The 21,793-nt window shown below is 38.2% G+C and overlaps 1 protein-coding gene across 2 annotated transcripts in view; it reads left to right on the top strand.

The window, feature by feature from the left end:
- The first annotated feature begins 1,982 nt into the window (after nt 1-1,982).
- SPAM1 (sperm adhesion molecule 1) overlaps nt 1,983-21,793 on the top strand; it is a 34,787-nt gene continuing 14,976 nt past the window's right edge. The window contains exon 1 of one of the 2 annotated variants that reach the window (XM_050785060.1): nt 1,983-2,103. The gene's annotated coding sequence lies outside the window, so the exon portion shown is untranslated. The remainder of the gene's footprint in view (nt 2,104-21,793) is intronic. The other variant, XM_050785059.1, reaches the window with a different exon arrangement.

Below are 21,793 nucleotides of genomic sequence, written 5' to 3'. Positions count from 1 at the left end.
TGGCTATGGAGAGAAGAATCAGTTTAGTTGCTGAGTGATAGATCTTCAAAAGAAGAATATACAGCTTAGAATGAGAATAAATAACCAGAAAAGTGCAAACTTAAGCACATTTCTTCATATTCCATTAAACCAATCTCCCAACTGTGGGAATAGGTCAGTCTAATAAAATGGTTGAGCCTCATTGTCTTATGGAGAATATTAATCTTTTTTGTTCAAAGGTATAAATCAGACAATATTTGTACCAACTGATTCACAAAGAGGCAGCATTTTCATCAACCACACAAGATAAAATGATCAGTGTTGTTCATGAACAAAAAGTGGATCCTGTAATTCTCCAGATCTAGTGTGTTCCACAACTGTTGTTATTGGTCATATTGATGTCTCCACACCTTCATTTTCATGTGCCTCTGTCAGTTTGTAAAAGCAGAAAATGTCGTGAAATATTTGACATAGGAGACCTGCAATCTGGCTTTGACAGCTAAAAGGCTTGATTTTGTCACCTGACCAAGTTAATCCAGATTTTTGATCTATTTATATACAATTTCTGGTGTTAAGGAGCCTAATCAGGAGAGCAGCTGAGCTACCCCACCCAGGTTGTGCAAGAGTGGCCTATGAACCAGCCAACACATTTGGTGATTTGGCAAAACTTTGTGCTATAAAAGGTAGTTCTAGAATCACTTATTGTTACCGGATGGAAAGTCTTGACTGTGAGTTTTCCAGGTTCTTGGAGTGTTGAACAAAGAATTGAACAAAACGTGCAAACAAAGCAACAAAAGAACGAAGCAACAAAAGCACAGATTTATTGAAGTGAAAGTAGCCTCCACAGAGCAGGAGCAAGCTTGAGCAAGTGGCTCAAGAGCCTCATTGCAATGTTCTTCAGGGTTTCAAATTAAACTAAAAGAATTTGGTAACACCCCTAAGTACCCTTTAGAGGCCTCCAATTGTTTATACCCTATGCAAATGAAGGATTGGCCTGTGACCAATCAGAGACTGAAGTGGAGGCTTGGTTTGAGACCAATCAGAGGCTGAAGTGGAGGTTGGCCCACAACCAATCAGAGGCAATTCTCATTTGTGACGTAGGGGAGGAGGGTTTTGTAGAGGGCAGGAACTCTGGCCCCTTTTCACTTGGGCATGGAGAGGTGGGGTTTTCCTTTTGGTCTAATTCCAAGAAGTCAGCCACAGTTTGTCCTCAGGCTTCTTGTCTCCCGACCCTATTCTCCTGCCTCATTATGACCTCCATGAAGGGTTTGAGGATGTGGTGTATGGAGTCAAACTACAGGGTTTGATTGCAATATTGTCTTGGCTTGTTACTTGGGAAGAGATCAGGACCATATTTGTTTTTAATTGGAAAGTTTTTTTTTTTCCCCAACATCTTTACTTGAGCAAGGGACAATTGTTGAGCATGCACAGAGGTTTTTCCTTGCCCGATGAACTCATCAGAAGTAAAAGTAGAGTGACATTGTTTTTCTGGCCATGGATACCATACTCTTTCATTAATTTATCTTCCATAGTTGGTCTACCTGGTACCCCATGGACAGGAATAAAAACTAATTCAGGTTTGTTCATGCTATACAGATGTTGACATAAGCAATAATTATATTGTTTAGTTGACATGACCAAGGTTTGAGAAACTCGTGCAAGGGTGGTGTCAGGTTTGTGTGAAACCTATAAAGAAAAGAATGAGGTTAATATGAAAGAGGCAGCATTTGAAAGAAAGCCCATAGTGGAGGATCAGAGAGAGAATAGGATAGATTGAGACAAGTAATCTCCAGTGAGCTTCTCAATAAATGGGAGGTTTTGTTTAAAAAGATCCTCCCTTTACTCCCCCCACACACCAGGAAGGAGAGAAACTTAAAGGGGGAAAATAGATGAAAGCAAAGTTTTTTGATCTGTGATCTTGAGGAAAGCTGTTTGCTTTGTGGTGTCATCTTGCTTCTAGAGCCTTGACTCTGAAATCCTTACTATGAGGTCACCTGTAGGGATGGTCTTTCAGTTGTCCTGAGAGTGATGACTGGCTCTACCTTGATGTGGCTCACATGAATTCAGACAGTGTGATAGCAGTGTAGGTGGTTAGCAGTACTTCATAAAGTCCTTCCTAATAAGGTAATAGTACACACTTTTTCTAAAAATCTTGATGTATACCTGATCTCCTGGTTGAAAGAGATGGTTTAATGGATTTTTTCCTATAAGTTCTTTTTATGTCTAGATTTTTATGTTCCACTTGCCCTGATGATTGAGGATGGTATGAAGTAAGAAATTTTAATGAGTAATCCAGAGATTTGGGGAGTGAGTTGTTTATTTCTACTAAAAAATGAGTTTCTTGGTCTGATTCAATCTATAAAGAAATGCCAAGATGAGGAATAACCTCAGTTGTTAATTTCTTTACCACTATCATGGTGTCACTTGAACCTGGGAGACAGAGGTTGCAGTGAGCCGAGATTGCGCCACTGCACTCCCGCCTTGGTTACAGAATGAGACTCTGTCTCAAAAAAAAAAAAAAGGTGTTACAATAGAGGAATTGGTTAATAGGGCCTGTGTACAGGTGGTCTGCTACTGTGTTGAGAGGTGCGGAGTCTTATTAAGTCATAAAAGAATGGACACAGAATGGGGGAATGGGGAATGTGGAGGTAAAGAAGGGAACCTAATATAAGAATACTGAATTTGCCAACTAAGGTACCAGTTGTGACTACTTCGTGCAGGAATGGGAACATGCCTGATGCCATAGAGTCTAATTGACTTGAGAATGCGGGAGGAAAATAAAAACTCAGGACCCCAATTCACCATGCCAAAAGGAAAAAAAAATTAAACTGAAATGTGAGTTGCGCAAGAAACTGCCTTTTCTTTTGTTCCTAAGCAGATAGTTAGAGATAAAATGTTAAATAACTCCATAGGTAGTTACTCTGTGTTCACCTTATCTTATGTAAAGTGCAGATTTACTGAGCGCTGGATGAATACGTAATTGACTATTCCCTACCTATTTCTTTTCCCTTACAACATGTGGATTATCATACCCTCCTTTTTTCTACAATGGCCTGCCTTTCCCCTTTAAATACTGAGGCCCTCAAATTCATTTTTGGAAAAAGGCATGGACCACAGACTGTTTCTGTGATTCCATGTTTATTTCTTCTGGGCATATGCTTAACTTTGGCAAAATAACCTTCTAAATTGATTGAGACCTGTCTCTGATATTTTCTTGTTTACAAGAAATATAGTATAGGATATCTGTTGATGAAAAGAGTCAAACTGTCAAATATTTGAAGAGATTTATTCTGAGCCAAATATGAGTGATCATGGCCAGTGACACAGTCCTCAGGAGGTCCTGAGAACATGTGTCCAAGGTAGTTGGGGTGTAGCAGGACAAACCACAGACAAAACCCCTCAGACACTGAGTTAAAGAAGGATAGGCTTTATTCAGCCAGGAGCTTTGGCAAGACTCATGTCTCCAAAAACTGAGCTCCCCGAGTGAGTAATTCCTATCTCTTTTAAGGGCTTACAACTCTAAGGGGGTCCACGTGAGGGGGTCGTGATTGATTGAGCAAGCAGTGGGTATGTGACTGGGTGCTGAAACAGAACAGGACAGGGATTTTCACAGTGCTTTTTCACATAATGTCTGGAATCTATAGATAACATAACCAGTTAGGTCAGGGGTCAATCTTTAACCACCCAGGGCGTGACGCCGGGCTGTCTGCCTGTGGATTTCATTTCTGCCTTTTAGTTTTTACTTTTTCTTTCTTTGGAGGCAGAAATTGGGCATAAGACAATATGAGGGGTGGTCTCCTCCCTTATTTATACAGCTTGGTTTTACGTATTTTAGGAAGGCATGAGACATTAATCAAATACGTTTAAGAAAATACATTGGTTTGGTTTAGAAAGGCAGGACAACTCAAAGTGGGGGCTTCCAGCCTGTAGGTAAATTTAAATATTTTCTGGCTGACAATTGGTTGAGGTTGTCTGAAGACCTGGGATCGACAGAGAGGAATGTTCAGGTTAAAGATAAAGGATTATGGACACCAAGTTTTATTGTGCAGAGGAAGCTCTTAGATAGCAGATTTTAGAGAGACCAGGTTGTAAATAGTTTTTTTAATAGGACTTAAAAGTGTGCCTGGCTCTTAGTTGATTATCTCCTGGATCTGGGAAGGAAGAAAGGAAAACAAAAGGGAAAGGGATTCTCTATAGAATGTGGATTCTTCCCACAAGACACTTTGCAGGGCAATTTTAAGGTATGGCAAGGAAATATATCTTGGGGTTAAACATTTTTTTTCCTTGTCTCATAATGTTATGCCAGAGTCAGATTGAAAAGTAAGCCACAATATATACGGTCCAATAAAACCCAACTGATGAGAATTTACAGTTTGTAGGGCATGACTCCCTAGACCCCTTAGGTAGAAATTTGGGTAAGAAAAAAATCAGAGCTTAGTCCTCATATCCAAGAGGCAAGAGGTTGTTCTGAATACCCCAAACAATCCTATTCTTTTCATGGTAGTATAGGTGAAACGGTTTGCCAACGTTGGATAAGCCAAGAGCTGGCTATGTGAGAAGTGCTCATTTTCAGGCTTTGCAGTTCAATGGCTCCAAGAGCCAGGAAATGAACTCTGAAGTAGCATCAGGAGGAGGGCATCTATAGAGGTTTAGCATGGGCAGCAAAAGCAGGAATTCATCGGTGACATTTAGCTGCCCCTAGGAATTTATGCAGTTGCTTTTTGTTTTTGGGAGAGAGATGGGCAAGGCTGATTCAAGGCATTTTGTGCTATTTTTAGTGCCCTGAGATATCTCATGTCCTAAGCAGGTAACAGTTGTTTGCATCCACTGATGTTTAGATATGAAGGATTTAAGGCCTCATTCAGCTACTTATTTTAGGAGAATGAGGGAGTCTATAAGATCACTCTGTTTAGTTTGGCTATAAAGAAAGAGGTTATTAATGTATTGAAAAAGAGTGAAGCCTTGAGTAAAAGCTACAGGGTTGAGATTGGTTTTACGGACTTAGAAAAATATTGAGGGGAACTCATAATATCTATGAGGTATGCATCTATGTTGATTGTCTTCCTCTAAACATAAGTGCAAAGACAAATTTTGAGTCCCAGAGTAATGGAATTAAAAAGAAAGCTGACCAGAGGTTAATTGCTATAAACCAGACTGCATCAGCAGGAATTGAGGTCAGAATAGTCCTGGATTAGGAATTATGGGGTGATGGGGCATTATAAGAGTTTATGACTCTCAGATCTTGTACAAATCTAAGATGGGATTTGATTCCCATCTAAATCAAATTTTACTTTTATTATTGGCAAGATTAGGGTATTGCAGGGTAAGAAGGTATAAGAAAACCCTGCTATAAAATAGTCGATTATAGGTTCAATTCCTTATTTTTCATCTTGAAAGAGAGAGTATTGGGCTACTTATAGGAAAAGTTTATTACTCTTCCAGGTAACGCCCATTGACTGTGCACTCAGTAGCTATCCAATCTCATTTATATGTGAGGCCCAAATACTAAGTGGGATATCTTTTAGGACTGCATCCTCTTCAGAAGATTTTAAATTGATATGGGTTTCCATTAGGGAAGGTAGGAAGCTTGAGGTTTGGTCTGAAGGTAGGAAAATAAAAAACATCTTTATAATTATACTCTATGGTGGCATTAAATTTACATAACAAACCTCTGCCTAAAAGGTTTGCCAGTAAGAAGTCAGAAACTAGAAAGGCGTGATGGATGTTAAGAGGGCCTACAAATATTGGGTGGCCTAAGATGTAGGCAATGAAACAGGCTTCCCTGGAGTTCCAACAGCTGAATAGAATTAGAGGTGATAGATAGAGATGAATACTTTGAGCCAGTAGTAGAGAAAGTCACGTCAGTGTCAATTTAAAAATTCAGTTCTTGATCTTCTATTTTAAGGATGGAGGATATGCTTCCTCTCTCAGAAAGAGGAAAATGGATCCTCTGAGGAAGCTGGGGTCAGGAGAGATTGTTTAAGCTTTCCTTTCTTTTAAGTGCAGGACAATTGTTTTTTTCAATGTCTGGCTTTGTATATAGTACCTGCAAACATCTTGAAATGAATAGGGGAGGCTCTGGGGCTGGTAAGAAAAATGGGTGGGACTTGAGTTGCCCCTAGAGTCATAGATGTGTTTTTATAAAGACTAAATTTGCAAGGCAAGGACAGTTGATGTTAATTTTTCCCCCCTCCTCTTTTCCTGCAAGCCTTTTTTCAATGAATGGGGTAGAAGCTTCAATCATAATGTTGAAGAGACTGTCCTGCCCAGACAAAAAAGCTACTGTGGATTTGCTTCCTTATTCCAGACAGAGGATTTCCAATAAAGGTGGAAATAATAAGATTTTTCTGTTCTGGGGCTTTGAGGTTAAATGCAGCATGCCTTTGGAAAGTCTGTATACAACATTCCACAAAAATCTTGGCATCCTTTTCTTTCTGAGTGTACTTTTCAACCTAAGACCAATTCACTTTGGTGGGAAAGGTCTCTACTATCACTTTTATGAGGCCCTAAATATCAGCTGCCAGCTAAGTCATTTCCTCGTCATTTGCAGGAAGGCCTGGGAGAAGTTCTGGCTACCTGTTTTCTTTATGTGTGTTTGCTGCTGGGGAGAGGTAGTTGTCCCTAGGGGGTTGTCTGGCTTGTCTGGTAACCACAGTATCACCCTGGGTAGGAAGAGCCAATCAAAATCCCTAGGAGGGGAGTTGTATATTGTCACTAACTTTTCTAACTTCTCTCTAAGTTTGATAGGATCTTCTGAAAGGTGTATATTTTGGGGGTGGGGTGGGGTGTGGTATAAAACGACTTTTTATTTTAAAAGATCTGCTGCTGTCCAGAGGACATGAATTCTTTGCTGTGGGCACTAAGGATACATCCACAAAAGGAATTTCATGGGAAGACTTGCAGCTGATGGGATCTGATTATATAGACCCAGAAAGTAGATGGAATTATAAGGGACAATGAAATGAGCCCTGCTGTGTATCCCTGGGGCCTCTGACAAAGTTATTTTCTGACTATCAGCATTTACATAAGTAACTTGTATTCCCTGGCCTGGAGATTAGGCCAGAGTGCTTTCTGCTATTCTTGCAGGGAAAAAGTATTTAAAGAAGGAAGCTGGGTGTTTAGGGACTTTTTTTTTTTTTTTTTTCTTAGAAGTCAGAGGAGCTTCAGGGATTATAGGAATTTGCTTAGGAGTCTGGGCTGGATTTGAGGGAGAGAAACATAAGTCAGGGTCTGGAGATTCAAAATACCTTCTGGAAGGTTAGGGATATGGAATTGAGAGTAAAGAAGAGCACAGTTGCAGGGGAAAGGAACATGTACAGTAGATGTGGATTTTTAACTTTTGTTCTAAGTCTAATTTCTGTTCTTAATCTTGAGGGAATCTCTAAGCCTAGCCATAATGCTCTTTTTTGTCCTGCTTCCGATTTCAACTTCCCGTAGGTACCAAAAAATCATTTGTTTAGGATGAGAGTTCTCTAAAAATCTTTCTAAAAGTTTTTCTAAATCCATGAATTCATCATGTAGCCATTGCAAATAGGATCTCCAAGCATATATCCACTCTAACAGCAACTCAATCCAATAAATCTTTTCATGAAAAAACCTGGAGGTAACTTTCTAGGTTTAGAATACATTTTTATCATGAATTCAAGAGGTATCCCCAAAGAGGTGCAGAAGATGCAGCTCCAATGATCCAAAAAACACTCCCAAAAATAGCCTAAGAAAGCAAAAACCCTCATTGTCACAGGCAGTAAGAGTAATGTTTGTGAAAATTAGTGTCTCTGGTGTCCTACACAAGTGAGATGCCTCCAATTACAGACTCTCTAATCTGTGAGATTGGACAGGTGATGCTGGATGGGACTTCCTGCACTGGCAAAGCAATAAGGGTAGAGACAACAAAGACTCCGTATAGAGTGGGACCTTGAGAGCAAATGAGACATACGATTTACTGGGGGAACTTACATACAAGGATGGTCTGGTCATGGAGAGCTGGACAGGAGAACTGCTCCCATTTGTAAAAAGCATGCAGATTATATAACATTTTTATTTAGCACCTGCCACCTAGCAAGCTCCATCTAACCCAAAGCAAAGGGCCTTGATTCCCTGTATGGCCTATATTCTAAGGGATGGGTCAGGGGTTCAGATGTCCTTCCTAGCTAAGGAGTGAAACTCTGGGTTGGCTACTCCTGGATTCTTAGACTACAAGGTCATTGTCAGGGTGTTCTTAAGTCATTACTCTCAAGTGCCTCTGCCATACTGACCCCTCATTAAAACAAACTCTCCTGAAAGCTGGCATGGTTGGACAATGAAAATGCTGCTTGCACACTTCATGTTGTTGGGACTCAGAAAGTAATACCCCATAATGAAGGCCTCAGAAGCAAAAGTTTTTATCTGACCACCTTCTGCCCTCCTGTCTCTCAGTCCCATTTGCCTCCAAGGCTAGCCATAAAAACTAGAATTTCTCTTCCCCTGAACAGGTCATAGATATCAGAACCCCTTTTTCCCAAGTCAGCCATAAAACCTAAAAATGTTACTCTAACTTTCCCTCTGTCTTTCTATATAAAAACTGGCCATAAAGGAATCATGTGACCTACCTTGTTTGACTGTAGGTCATAAGACCCCCATTCCAGAGAGATTCCTGTCCCTTACCTAGAAGGAAGGAATGCATGCACAGAGAGGCCAAGAAAAATCTAGACAGGTAGGCCTGGCTGGACTTCTCTCCCTCAGTCTATTAGCATTACTTTTCGTCCAGTCATATTACTATATGGCTGTTCATACTTTGCTGAACTGAAGCATAAAAATAGACAATTTCCCCTCTATCCTTGGGACTCCATTCTGAAGGCTCCTGTATGTACACGTTAGATAGATTTGCATGCCTTTTTTTCCAATTAATCTGCTTTTCTCCAATTGATTTTTCAGCATACCCTCCAATGTCTAGGGTTCCTAGCCTTATGGTAGCCACTTGATGCATCCCTGATAACCTGTACCCATCAGCTGGCAGAAACCAAAGAGCATATCCTCACTGGTTACAAGCCGAGATCTCAGAACATAAAAAGTGATGAAAGGAGAACCTCAGCTTTTTAAAAAAATTGATGACCCACAGCAAAGTTTGTCCAAACACCTGCCCAATGAGGACAGTAAACCCATCAGTCTATAAAGCCAGTTTTAACAACATGCCTATAGGACATATGCCTGTGATTCCCTTCCATATGAAAAATTACACAAAAGACAGAGACATAGGAAAACAATGACCATCTCTGGGAGGGAAAGGATGAATTAAAACCAAGAGTACTTCAAATAAAAATCACAAGGAGTCCAGGTTGAAAATGTCCAGGTTGATGTGGTAAAAATGTTTACCTTTTGCTAACTTTGCTGGGTGCTCCCAAGATCTCAGTGGTAACCTCTGGAGTGTGCACGGTGTCCCAGCCAATGATATCTCACTCTCATTGCCAGAACCCAATTGCATTCTGGGCTCCTCGGCTATGGGATCAGTCCAATCCCAAATTGGGGCAGCCACATCAAGTGGTATCTATGGCTAGGAGGGCTCAGCTAGTATGTGGAAGACCCTCACCTACTTCGTTGTGCTCCCTTGGATGGGAGTGAAGATGATAATTGTCTTCTTGAAGTTGCATCATGGAGAGCACAGGAGACCTGAGTTGATTCCTTGCCCCCATCTCTGCATTAGATCCAAGCCTTTTTCTTGAGGAGATGGTAACCATACTCTATTTCATAACCTTCATGTGAATCTGTTTCTAACTGCCTATGAAGATGAATAAAGAGAACCTGAACCATTACAAATCTACTGGGAACCACAGAACTGGTTTGAACCATTACTCTGCACACGGACCAGAAAAAGTGTACAAGACCTTAATCTCACCTTCTTTATTTGTATATAAATGATGACCAGTAAACTGATTTGCCATCTCTTTGCTTGTGGCAAAATGTAGCTTAAAGAAATTAAATTTTGATTGGTCACACGCAAAAAAATCATAAGTATCTATACCCAAAGAACTAGTTCACACAAATGGTTTCTCCTGCTAATCTGAATTTGAAAAGGGAAAGACAAGGATAGTCTCTTGCCATTTTCTTTTGACCAGACTCTACAGGCAGAGATTAGGAGGTTGATGTGGTAAAAATGTTTACCTTTTGCTAACATTGCTGGGTGCTCCCAAGATCTCAATGGTAGCCTCTGGAGTGTGCAGGGTGTCCCAGCCAATGATATCCCATTCTCATTGCCAGAACTGTAGGGAAAGAAAAGTAACTTTCCTCTACTCCTGAAGCTCTGTGGGTGAGGCTCATGAATTGAACTGACAAAAACACAGATTAACAGGAGAATAGCAAACAATTTTTAAAATATTATTTATTATATATAATAAAGGTATTTCTTATTCTATCCTACCTATTTTATTCTATCCTATTCTACACTATTATAGTCTATTTTATGGGCTTTTTAAAAGTCTTATTACAAGAAATTAAATTTACTTCATGACTCACTAATAGGTTGTGACCTTCAATCTGGAAAAAATGCTAGGTATAGGCTTACTTAATATCACTTTCTTGTATTACTGTGTTCTCAATTACTCTCTATTGTGCTTCAAATGAATTGCACTACTTAAGTGAAATTTAGTTGTGGCTTTGTTGTAAGACCAACGGGTTCATATGCTTGCTACACAGTAAAGTGCAATACACTGAGACAGCAGTGTTTGCAGCAGAGAAAGAGTTTATTGATTGCAGGGCAGCCAGGTGAGGAGATGGGAGGAGACTCTCAAATCCATCTCTTCAAGGATTTCTGGGATGAGGTTTTTAAGGGGATTGTAGAGGACAATGGGCTGGAAGATTGGGGTTATTGATTGGTCGGGGTAAGAGGGATGAACTCATTAGGATGAGAAAACTGTATTATTTGGAAAAAGGAGACGAGTTAGCTCCTCATGTGGTCCCTAGACCAGCTGACATCAGTAGTTTCACTGGTATGCAGGACTTAAAATACATCTCAAAGGGAAAACTTACATTTAATAATGTTCAAGTTGTCATGTAGAGTAGTTAGGGGGAACTACAATCTTTTAACAGTCTACGTGATTCTGGAGCAACAGGGAAACACTGTTGGGAAGTGGGTCAGAGAGCAAGCTAACCTAACGTTTAATGCTGAGTGTGCTGCAGGCTTGGTTTATCTTAGTTCTCCCCCTCCCTTCTTCCCTGATACATTTTATAAACTTTATGAGAATGCTTTCACTCTGTAATGCTCTTTCTAAATAGACTTTAGCCACAGATGGTCTCAGAGTGGAGGGGCTGACTGAATTCTGCTGTGGAAGTGTTGTTTTACCTTTCCAATTTCCCTTTTAATGAGAAGCATGTGATCTCTGTGGAGGCAAAACACCAGCAGTGTCTCAGTTTATTGGTGGAGATAAAGGGACAATTGTAAATACATCTTGCTCTGAGTTTCTACAATTCGAAATGAATTTTGCTATGTATAACCCTTCCTCTTCCCACCTCACCTTTCTTATTAACCACATTCTTTACAGAAGACTTAGATTATTGTTATTACCCCCAAGCATCTCTGTATTGTCTAAATCAGTATCCATGGAAAATATTTCTTTAATGTTCTTAGGGTAAGGGTTTACAATCTGTAAATTTTTATACAGATACCCCTATTTGAATTATATATATTGGTTTTTATGGCTCCCAAAATGTCAAAAAGAATCCTCTCCATACCTATTACAGTTATCTTTCTTGTAGTTTGGAATAAATGCAAATGAGCCATAATAAGCAAGATTTAATAATATTGGTAGTCCAGGGGAAATAACACTACACTTTAGATTTACATAGTTTCTTAAAAAAACACATCAGGTCGGGTGCGGTGGCTTACGCCTGTAATCCCAGCACATTGGAAGGCCCAGGCGGGTGGATCATGAGATCAGGAGATTGAGAGCATCCTGGCTAACACCATGAAACCCTGTCTCTACTAAAAATACAAAAAATTATCTGGGCATGGTGGTGAGTGTCTCTAGTCCCAGCTACTCAGGAGGCTGAGGCAGGAGAATGGCGAGAATCCGGGAGGCAGAGCTTGCAGTAAGCCGAGATCACGCCACTGCACTCCAGCCTGGGCGACAGAGTGAGACTCTGTCTCAAAAAAAAAAAAACCATACACTTCATACGTATCATTTTACTCATTATCCCAACATTCCTGGAATTTAGACAGATTTAGGAATTACTGATGTATTTTTAAAGAGTTAAGTGATGCTTAAAGATTGAATAATTTGGATCTTTCAGCTGTTTCGTAATAGAACTACAAATGGAAATAAAGCCTCAATTCTTTTCTGGATCTGAGTTCCTTAGTCTTTTTAGACACGTGTTTCATCAGCTTCCACCTCCCATAGGCAAATGGAGGACAGTAAAGACAGAAAGTAAAAGGTAAAAAGTGGATGTGAGAAGACAGGAAAAAAAGTCATTGTCAAGAAAGACATTAATAAATGTTTCTAGTGTTGTTTTGTGGCACAAGTATATTCTAATCTTGTACTATATCACATTAGTTAGAAAGAATGGTGGCAATTGGTGCTGGGAAGATATTTGATTATGTAAGACTTTAGTCATAGTTTTGCTATCACAAAATGTGCTTTTTTTTTTTTTTTTTTTTTTTCTTAAAGAGATGGAGTTTCACTGTGTTGCCCAGGCTAGAGTGCAGTGGCTGTTCACAGGCATGATATTGGCACAGTACAGCCTCAAACTCCTGGCCTCAAGTGATTCTCTGGCCTCAGCTTTCTAAGCAGCTGGAACTACAGACACATACCACCATGCCTGGCTGTACAAAATGTGCATTCTTAAGGTAGACTTCAGGACATAGCTTTTTAGGAAGATAAATAAAAAGCCACTTAACACTCTGACAAGATTTTTAAACAAGTCATCTATCCCAAGGAAAAATTCAGTCTGCATCCTAAGTGCTCCATGTAGAGGCCTGATATCTCTGTAGGCATCAGATACCTTAAATAGATAACAGGAAAAATAACTTGTTGCATTATCTTTTGAAGATGAGCTAATATAAATTTATTGGCATTTACCTTCAGCACTGGTTAATATGCTTAGTTACAATTGATGAGATTGGGTCCCTATTACCTTTGGACAAAGGTGTTTTCTGTTTGTGTCTGACTATAGTGGCTATTTGGATCTTTAATACAATCCCATATGTAGAAGATTTAGTAACTATGACTTTGGCAAATCATAGAAATAAATCCCAAAAGTCATCTGACTGGTCGAGAGAAGAGAAACACTGGTTATTGCTAATAGACAGTTAATTGCAAACCCATAGCCCTCATTATGGTTATTATACTTTTGTGAACATCATTGTGCAATGCACCAGTAGTAATAAAGGTGTTTGTCATTCTTCTTAAACTTTAGCCTAACTTGGTACCGAGCCCTTTGCCTTAGTGCTAGGCAGCTGAACCACTGTAATCATAGAACCGGGATTGGTCCTAGGTTTTTTTTTTATAGTGGGATGTTGGGTTGACTGAAAGTCAAGTATCACTGATCTCAGCCTGGGGTTTGACAAGAGACATTTGACAGACAGCATCCTCAGCAAAGCTATTATGGTTTTAATTAGCATCTTGCATTTAGATGCTCTTCAAGTCTTTTTTGAGACGGAGTCTCGCTCTGTCGCCCAGGCTGGAGTGCAGTGGCGAGATCTCGGCTCACTGCAAACTCCGCCTCCCGGGTTCTTGCCATTCTCCTGCCTCAGCCTCCCAAGTATCTGGGACTACAGGTGCCTGCCACCATGCCCGGCTAATTTTTTGTATTTTTAGTAGAGATGGGATTTCACCCTGTTAGCCAGGATGGTCTCCATCTCCTGATGTCATGATCCGCCCGCCTCAGCCTCCCAAAATGCTGGGATTACAGGCGTGAGCCACCATGCCCAGCCTTAAGTCTTTATTCAATTACTTCATTTCAGTCATATTTGGGTGCGTCAGCCTTATGCTTGCCTGCGAAAGACATGCTAGTCTTCTGAATAATGCTTGTGTTCTGTGGCTTCTGGATGACATACTTGGTTTTTCTTTGAATATTTTGACTTTAAGTTTCATCATCAGCCATAATTTTGAGTTTACTTAAACTCAAAGGACATCAAATTCATTTAGTTAATTAACTAATTATGCACAAGAGGAGAGACAATGATATTCTGCTAATCAAACTCTAATCAGGCTCATTTGTGCATTATTTTTGTCTAAGTTTCAAACTCTGGGCTTGGGTGTCCTTCCTTTCGGAGTCCAGTTCTAGCAAGAACCTGCAAGTCAGTTTAGCAAGAATTCCCCATCTTCGATTTCAGATTACTCTTGGGGGTTCCTCATCCTCCATCATCCCCCAGGAGATATCTGATCACCCCGAGCAGCCTTCAGTAAGAATACTGTTAGGTTGTTTTCACCAGAACCTGCCTTACCTGAGATCTTTCCTCTTAGTAATTTTCTATCCTGCTGATCCCCACCCTGCCTTTTGGCTACAAATTATCGCTTTTCCTTGTTTTTGGAATTGAGCCCAGTATTATACTGAGGTTTTGTTTCCCCTATTGCAATTGTTTTTTTCGGAATTAAATCTGTTTTTACTGCTGTAATTACTGCTTAGTTCTCTTTTTTTTTTTGTTTTTTTTTTTTTGTTTTGTTTGTTTTTTTTTCTTTGGCTTCTGATTGGTGGATTTAGTTTGTGTTTGAACATCTTCATTTTAAAGTGTCACCATTGGTAATAATTTTGAGTCTAGTGAAATTTAAAGTATATCAAGTTCACTTATATAATTTACTAATTAACTCATTTAGCATGCATCGATTGAGTACCAATTGATGAGTGGCTCTGAAAGTTTAACAATAAACTAATCCTAATATTAAAGGTGTATTATATATATTCTTTAATAAGCTCTGAAACCTACAAAGATATTTTGGACATAAAATGTTATTCACCTTTTTTCCCCAAAGGAATTATCTTCCAAGAATAAGATGAATTATTTTCTTATTTTTAATACAGCATAATTAGTATTGACTTATCATACTTTTTTGTTTTTTTAATTTAAGAGATGGGACCTCACTCTGTCATCCAGGCTGGGGTGTGGTGGTGCAATCCCAACTCACTGCAGCTTTAAATTCCTGGCTTAGAAGGATTCGCCAACCATAACCTCCCCAGTAGCTGGTACTACAGGTTCACACCACCATGCCCAGCTAACTTTTTTATTTTCTATTTTTTGTAAAGATGGGGGTCTTCCTAAGTTGCCCAGACTGGCCTCAAACTCCTGGCCTCAAGTGATCCTTCTGCCTTGGCATCTCAAATCTCTGGAATTACAGCCATGAGCCATGGTGGTGCTTAGACCTATAATGCATTTTTAAAATGTGAAAGTACTAATATTTCTTATAATACATCAATAATACTGAGTCATTGCTGAAGGATTCAATATTTCCAAGTCATGTTTAATCAGACTGTGATTTTTCTAGTCTCTTAGATATATTAATTCCTAATTACACCATTACAATAGGACAAGTTTGCTGTACAAATTGGGCATGTGTGAATTATATCTCTATGTTTCCAAATAGTAGTTAAATAAAATTTTATTTTGGGAACTGCTCTTGAAGGATTTCATCATTTTATTCTTCTTTTTCTCCCTCCCCTCTTTCTTCCCATCTTAAGGAAAAGAAGCAGGATTCTGTAAACCAAAAGTTATCTGAGACAGGTCTCAAAACATTTAGCAAGTTTATTTTGCTAAGGCTGTGGACACACCTGTGACGCAGCCTCAGGAGGTCCTGACGTGTTCCCAAGTTGGTCCGGGTACAGCTTGCTTTTACACATTTTAAGGAGAAGTGAGACATTACTCAGTATGTGTAAGATGTACATTGGTTTGGTCTGGCAGGGCGGGACAACTCGAGGTGGGAGCCACCAGGTCATAGGTAGATAAGAGACAAAAGGTGGCATTCTTTTGAGTCCTTGATCAGCTTTCCATTGAATATACAATTTAGTCTGACTCAGTGAATCTGCATTTTTACGTAAACAATAGGGCAGAGGAAGCAATCAGATATGCATGTCTCAGGTGAGCCTCAGTGGGATGACTTTGAATTCTGTCTGTCCTTTGTTCATGAGGAATTCCCTTGTGGGCAAATTGTGAGGGAGGTATGTAGCTTTTTATCTTTGTAGCTAGCTCATTTAGGAATAAAATGGGAAGCAGTTTGCCTGACATAGTTCCCAGCTTGACTTTTTCCTTGACTTAGTGATTTGGGCCTCCCAAGTTTTATTTTTCTTTCACATTTTCCCCTTTTCTTTTAAAAGTCTTTCAGAAAAAGCATTTTAGAAGAAAATGGGCCCTCGTGTCAGGTTATGTCTCATCCCTTGTGGTTAGGACAGTTTATTCCTAGACAGGTAGGTCCCACATTATTAGGAAAGCTCATTTTTAGCAAGTTGTGAAATCTCACGTTTTACAGAAAGAATATAGGGAGAGGAAGGGAGAAAAACAAAGAAGTGAGCAATACTGGAAAATTGATATAGGCATTATTACTCTGAACTTTGTGAATCAGTAGGCTGGTATGAAAGTGGTTTATGTTTGTAAATAGGTTCCTGTCATTTTCTTCTAAAGTTTAATTTGTCTAGCTTCAGTCTGCAGGACTTTAAGAAAGCACAGCTTAATTTTTAGTGATTTCAAATCAGGAAAAATGGGGAAAAAAAGGAATAGAAGAAAAAAGAGAATAGATTATTTTGTAGACCAGTAGTCAGGAAAAATTTTAGAATTCAGTCCAAACTGTAAGTTCAGTCCAAATAATAAAAATTAAAAAATATTTGGCAAGACTAGAATCTAACAACAGGTGTACTATAGTTATTTATTTACTGCCTGAGAGACCTTTTTTCTAAAGTGTAGCTTAAAACAAAGGTCTCTGAGATAGTTTGAAACATATTTTTTCTTTCTCCAGTCCTATTTTCACTAAAGACAAGTCATAAGAAAAATTCAGCTGCAAAATAAGTTTTAGTCTTATTATACTTGGCCATAAAGGCCTGACAGTATATGCATAAAATTGGCAAGAATAATTGTTTCTTTTTTTAAAAAATTGGCTTTGCTGAAACTTTATTCCATAGGGAATCTCAGATTTGACTTTAATGCCTTAAGCCCAGCCTGTGCCTGCAAATACCTGTATTAATGGAGTGAATTCCTCACCTCTAGGTCCCAAAGAATCTTGGGGCTCCTGGGACTTTACTTGTCATAGGTCAGGAACCTGTACAGGGACTGCGTAGACAAGATAGAAGACCAGCTTTCTGAAGGGACTTTTATTGCTCTTTAATTCAACTTTGATTCCTTAAAGGAGTCTGTATCTGAAAGAATTCAATTCCAGTAAAAAAACCTTGGTAAAATAATTAGTGTCTACAATTATGTCCTGTTACAAAAGAAAACAGATTCTTATTATACTTATGCAAATAACTATATTGCTATAAGTTAAGCATACTTGCAACTGGTTTCCAAATTGTGGAGAAATCACGTAGAGAGAAATATGCTCCAAATTTTGTTTATAGGCATATACTTTACTCAATTACTAAAAGCTGTAAGTATTTCAAAAGAAAAATTTTTCTTACTTCTGATAAATGAAGGATCAGTAACATTTTAAGCAAAAAGTAATAAAAGGATTTATTTCAGTCTTCCATGGGGTTTTGTCTATGCAGTTAACTCCTGTTCTGCTTGATACTCATGAACACTTCAACTCTCCTTAGGAATCTTGGAAGTTTTTCCTCTATTCTAGTGTCACAATCTCCAAAGTTATCAGAAACCTGCCTTCAAGAGCACCTGTCAGAATCCTGTGCTGGTTATAATGCCACCTTTTGAAAAAGATAAAAATAAAACTGGATGACAAAAGTCTTAGAACAGTCATAGTTAAATACACAATTTACAAGAAAATTGGTTACTTCTGTGAAATACAACAATTTCACGTAATAATCATAATTATTACTGATAACATATGCTTAGATGTATTAGAAGCACAGGAATTTTGTACAACTCCAGAACACACACTAATAACACATTTATATAAATATAATTCAAAGAAGGTTAAACATTGTTTCATATTTGACAATGCTTCCTGTATGATTTTATTATATCAAATAAACCAAATATCTCTTATAAACTTTAGGGAACTCATATCAATAAATTTATGAGGACCAAAATTAGAATTTGATTTTGGAAGGTTTTTCAAATATAAAATGTTTAGAACACTTGATATCACAAAATAGGATCACAGTCATTATAAAGTAAGTCATTTATTTAGCCAAAATGATAACTCAAAGATTAAAAAAACAAAAGCAGAAACCTTTGTCTTCGAGAGAGGAGACTTAATTTCCCAAACAATAAGCCTTAATGAAGACAGAAGGAAGTCAATTAAATATGTCTCTCAAATCTTATAAACTGCCTATAAAAATTTAATTATCTTGACCATAAGATATGATTTCCATAAGCCTTTTTGTAACCTTTATAATCTTTTATTAAGAAGTGGGTTAATGCTCCAAGAAAACCTTGTTGGCCAGGTGCTGTGGCTCACACCTGTAATCCCAGCACTTTGGGAAGCCAAGGCGGGTGGATCACGAGGTCAGGAGATCAAGACCATCCTGGCTAACATGGTGAAACCCCATCTCTACTAAAAATACAAAAAATCAGCTGGGCGTGGTGGCAGATGCCTGTAGTCCCAGCTACTCGGGAGGCTGAGGCAGGAGAATGGTGTGAACCCAGGAGGCGGAGCTTGCAGTGAGCCAAGATCACACCACTGCACTCCAGTCTGGGTGACAGAGTGAGACTCCATCTCAAAAAAAAAAAAAAAAAAGAAAATCTTGTTATTCTAACACAGGGGTCCGTATTCTGGTCTTGCCTCAGCATGCCTTCAACATTAATGGTTAATTTATAGAGAAACTGAACTTATTTTCTCTCAAAATCAGCCCTTATGATCTCACATGCCTAGCTCTTCTGCTGTAGTCCCTGGGACTTGAATTGAATAGTTTTAGTTTCTGGCCCTGTGTCTCATGAACACAGTTTATTTTGATTGGCATCTTCTACTGGGTCTGAAGATGACCCAGATGAGGCTTTAACTGCTGTCAGTGTTTAAGATTTAGCAAGATTTGGGGTCCTTTTTTGAATCAGAAGTCAAAGCCCTGTACTCAATGACACAAGGACTGTAAAAGCACATGCAGAAAGTTACAGGGATGTAATAACCTTAATTAAATACAAATTTAATCTCAGTTTTTTCCTAAGCAAACCCAAACTTAATAATAATGACAGAGAAATTTTTTTGATAAAATGTAAAATCTGTTTGTTAGGCCCAGTTACCAAAAGGCAAAAAAAAAGACCTTCTGCAATGTGACTACTGTTCATTTAGACAATTTTCACGTCAGATCTAATGAGAATGGTACTTGAATTAATTAGACATAGGAGGTGCTTCCTGAGCAGTTTAAAGCCAAGAGCACAGAATATTATGTTGGAAGAAAACATTTCCTTTAGACCTTCAAGATAAAACATTATTAGCATCAGGACAAAACAATTATGACCCAAAGAAAAAACTTACAGTAGTTGAAAATGAATTGAAGGACAGAATTATTATTTCAGTCCATTTAAAAGGGGAGAGAGACCTGAAAACACCGAGACGCAGTAAAAGTTGAACTTTGCATACAAAAAATTATAAAGTCTTGTGATTTTATTGAGTAAAGCAGTACCTTAAGAAAATCTCATTATTCTAATAAATTATTTAGCTTGTAAGTGGGGTTTTAAAAATATTAAATATAGACAACTTGATCATATAAAAGTTTTTTCTTTTCATAAACCCTCTTATTATGACTTACACAGACCATTCATGACATGCTTGAACATGGTTGTCCTGAACATCCCTCTTTCTTTAACAACCAGTCATTTTATTCTAGGACAAAAATTTAGCATACAAGATTGTTTTGCATATAAAATTATTTTTCTTTAAACTTTCTTACCAAAAATACTACTTTATTTCTTTAACTTTCTTTACATCTCTCTTATTTCCAGGTTAGTTTTACCTTGTTTTATACATAATCTTTAAAATAGCTTTGAATTAGACAAAAAGTATTCATCTTTGAACAAGAACACATCTTTTTTTTTTTTTTTAGAAAGAATGTTTTCCTACTCTACATACTTTTTAATTGGAAAATACCCATTTAATAAAATATCTATTATTTAATTTAATATAACTTTAGGTTCTAAATTATGATATTTATCTACAAGTATTTATCCCATTACATCTACCCAATTATTTTATTTTAATAGTTTACCTGGGTTATTTATGAAAACTGTGATAGTAATCATTTAAGGTTATTTCCCTGTCATCATTTTACAGCATGTGAATTTCAGGAGTTTACCTAAGTAAGAACCTTAAGATTAAATATGTGGTTATTTTACTAAGTAATTCAAGATTTAGCTGTTTTCATTAAACCAATATTAACATCTTATTTATAAAAAATCATAAAAGCAAAGATCATTCCATTTTGGGCTGAGTTTATCATTTAATTACCCTTATGCCAATGTTGACACCTTATGAAAGGGATAAGGGATAAGTATGAAATCTCTTGACCAATAAATGCAAACAAAAATACACACTGACAATTTTTAAGACATTTCTAATATTACTTACTAATAATTTTAAAACTAGCTTATGAAAGGTTTTACTTAAGTCATGTGAACTTGAAAAGCATTTGGACTTATTTTTTCATTTATAAGTACTCCTTAACTTTAAACCCAATTTGGTAACTTGTGGCCAAAAACGTAACAAAGTATGTGTACATACACACAAACACACATACACACTCACACACACAAAGATCCTACAGCTTTTACTTCAGAAATCTAGCCATGAGATATTAATACAAAACCCATTGGTTTGCAAAACAATAACAAAAATGTTTGTATGAGAACAGTGGATTTTATCTCAGTAGGAAAGTAACAGCAGACAAAGCAGGCAGGAAAAAAAAAACAGAGATAGAGAATTTAGGAACTTTATAGCTGCAGGTTGACCCTAGGGCTCTGAATTTTCCTTGACATAATTTGCCTGTAAGTATAAAATGTGCACAAGAACAGTCCTAATGTGTAACCAGCTTGAGTATTAGAAAACCTAGCATGCCCTTCCATTTATACTACCTCTTGCAAGTAGAGACATCATAAAACCAAACAGGGTGCCTGAGAGGAGGTCATCCTCCTTGTCTTTCCTTTCTTAGATGATTTGTTTCCCACATTTTTTCTTAAAAGGAGGAACTTAGCTGTGACCTAAGGTTTGGCATGGGGGAGTCCAAGTGTGCTGGTTGTGGGCGGGACTCCACATTGTACCACTGCTGAGTCGTTTCTGCCCTCTTATTGTTGCAGTTTCTGTCTCCAGAGGTCTAGCACCTCTGGGAGAGCTCGAAGTGTAAAGTGGTCTGCTTCCATATGCACTTACTGGATGAGCCTTTTTAAACTAATTTTGTTGGTGGTTCCCTATAAGGCCACTACATGTCACAGGGGGTTAACCCCTATTCACTCCAACTTGGCCGCTGGTACCCAAGGGTGCTTTTTGGCTAGGAACTTGAGAGAGCAAAATGCCCTTTCTCTTCAGAGCTGAGAAAACTCAGTCTCTCATTTATCAATGACTGACAGTTCAGGTTCTCACGGAAAAGCACAGTCAAGCCAATTTAGATTAATTTTGGGAGTAAAGGTAATGAAAAAGATTCTTCAGAATGCACCTCTGAATTAGAATTAGGATCCTAAACACCAACTTCCTAGGAGGAAAAAAAAAAAATCAGTGAAGACCACTTCCTGTAACTGTCCTCAGCCAGCTTTAACTTTGTTAGC

The sequence above is a fragment of the Macaca thibetana genome, chromosome 3 (assembly GCF_024542745.1).
Source record: "Macaca thibetana thibetana isolate TM-01 chromosome 3, ASM2454274v1, whole genome shotgun sequence".
Classification (NCBI taxonomy): domain Eukaryota; kingdom Metazoa; phylum Chordata; class Mammalia; order Primates; family Cercopithecidae; genus Macaca; species Macaca thibetana.
This window is presented reverse-complemented; position numbering and strand designations above follow the sequence as displayed.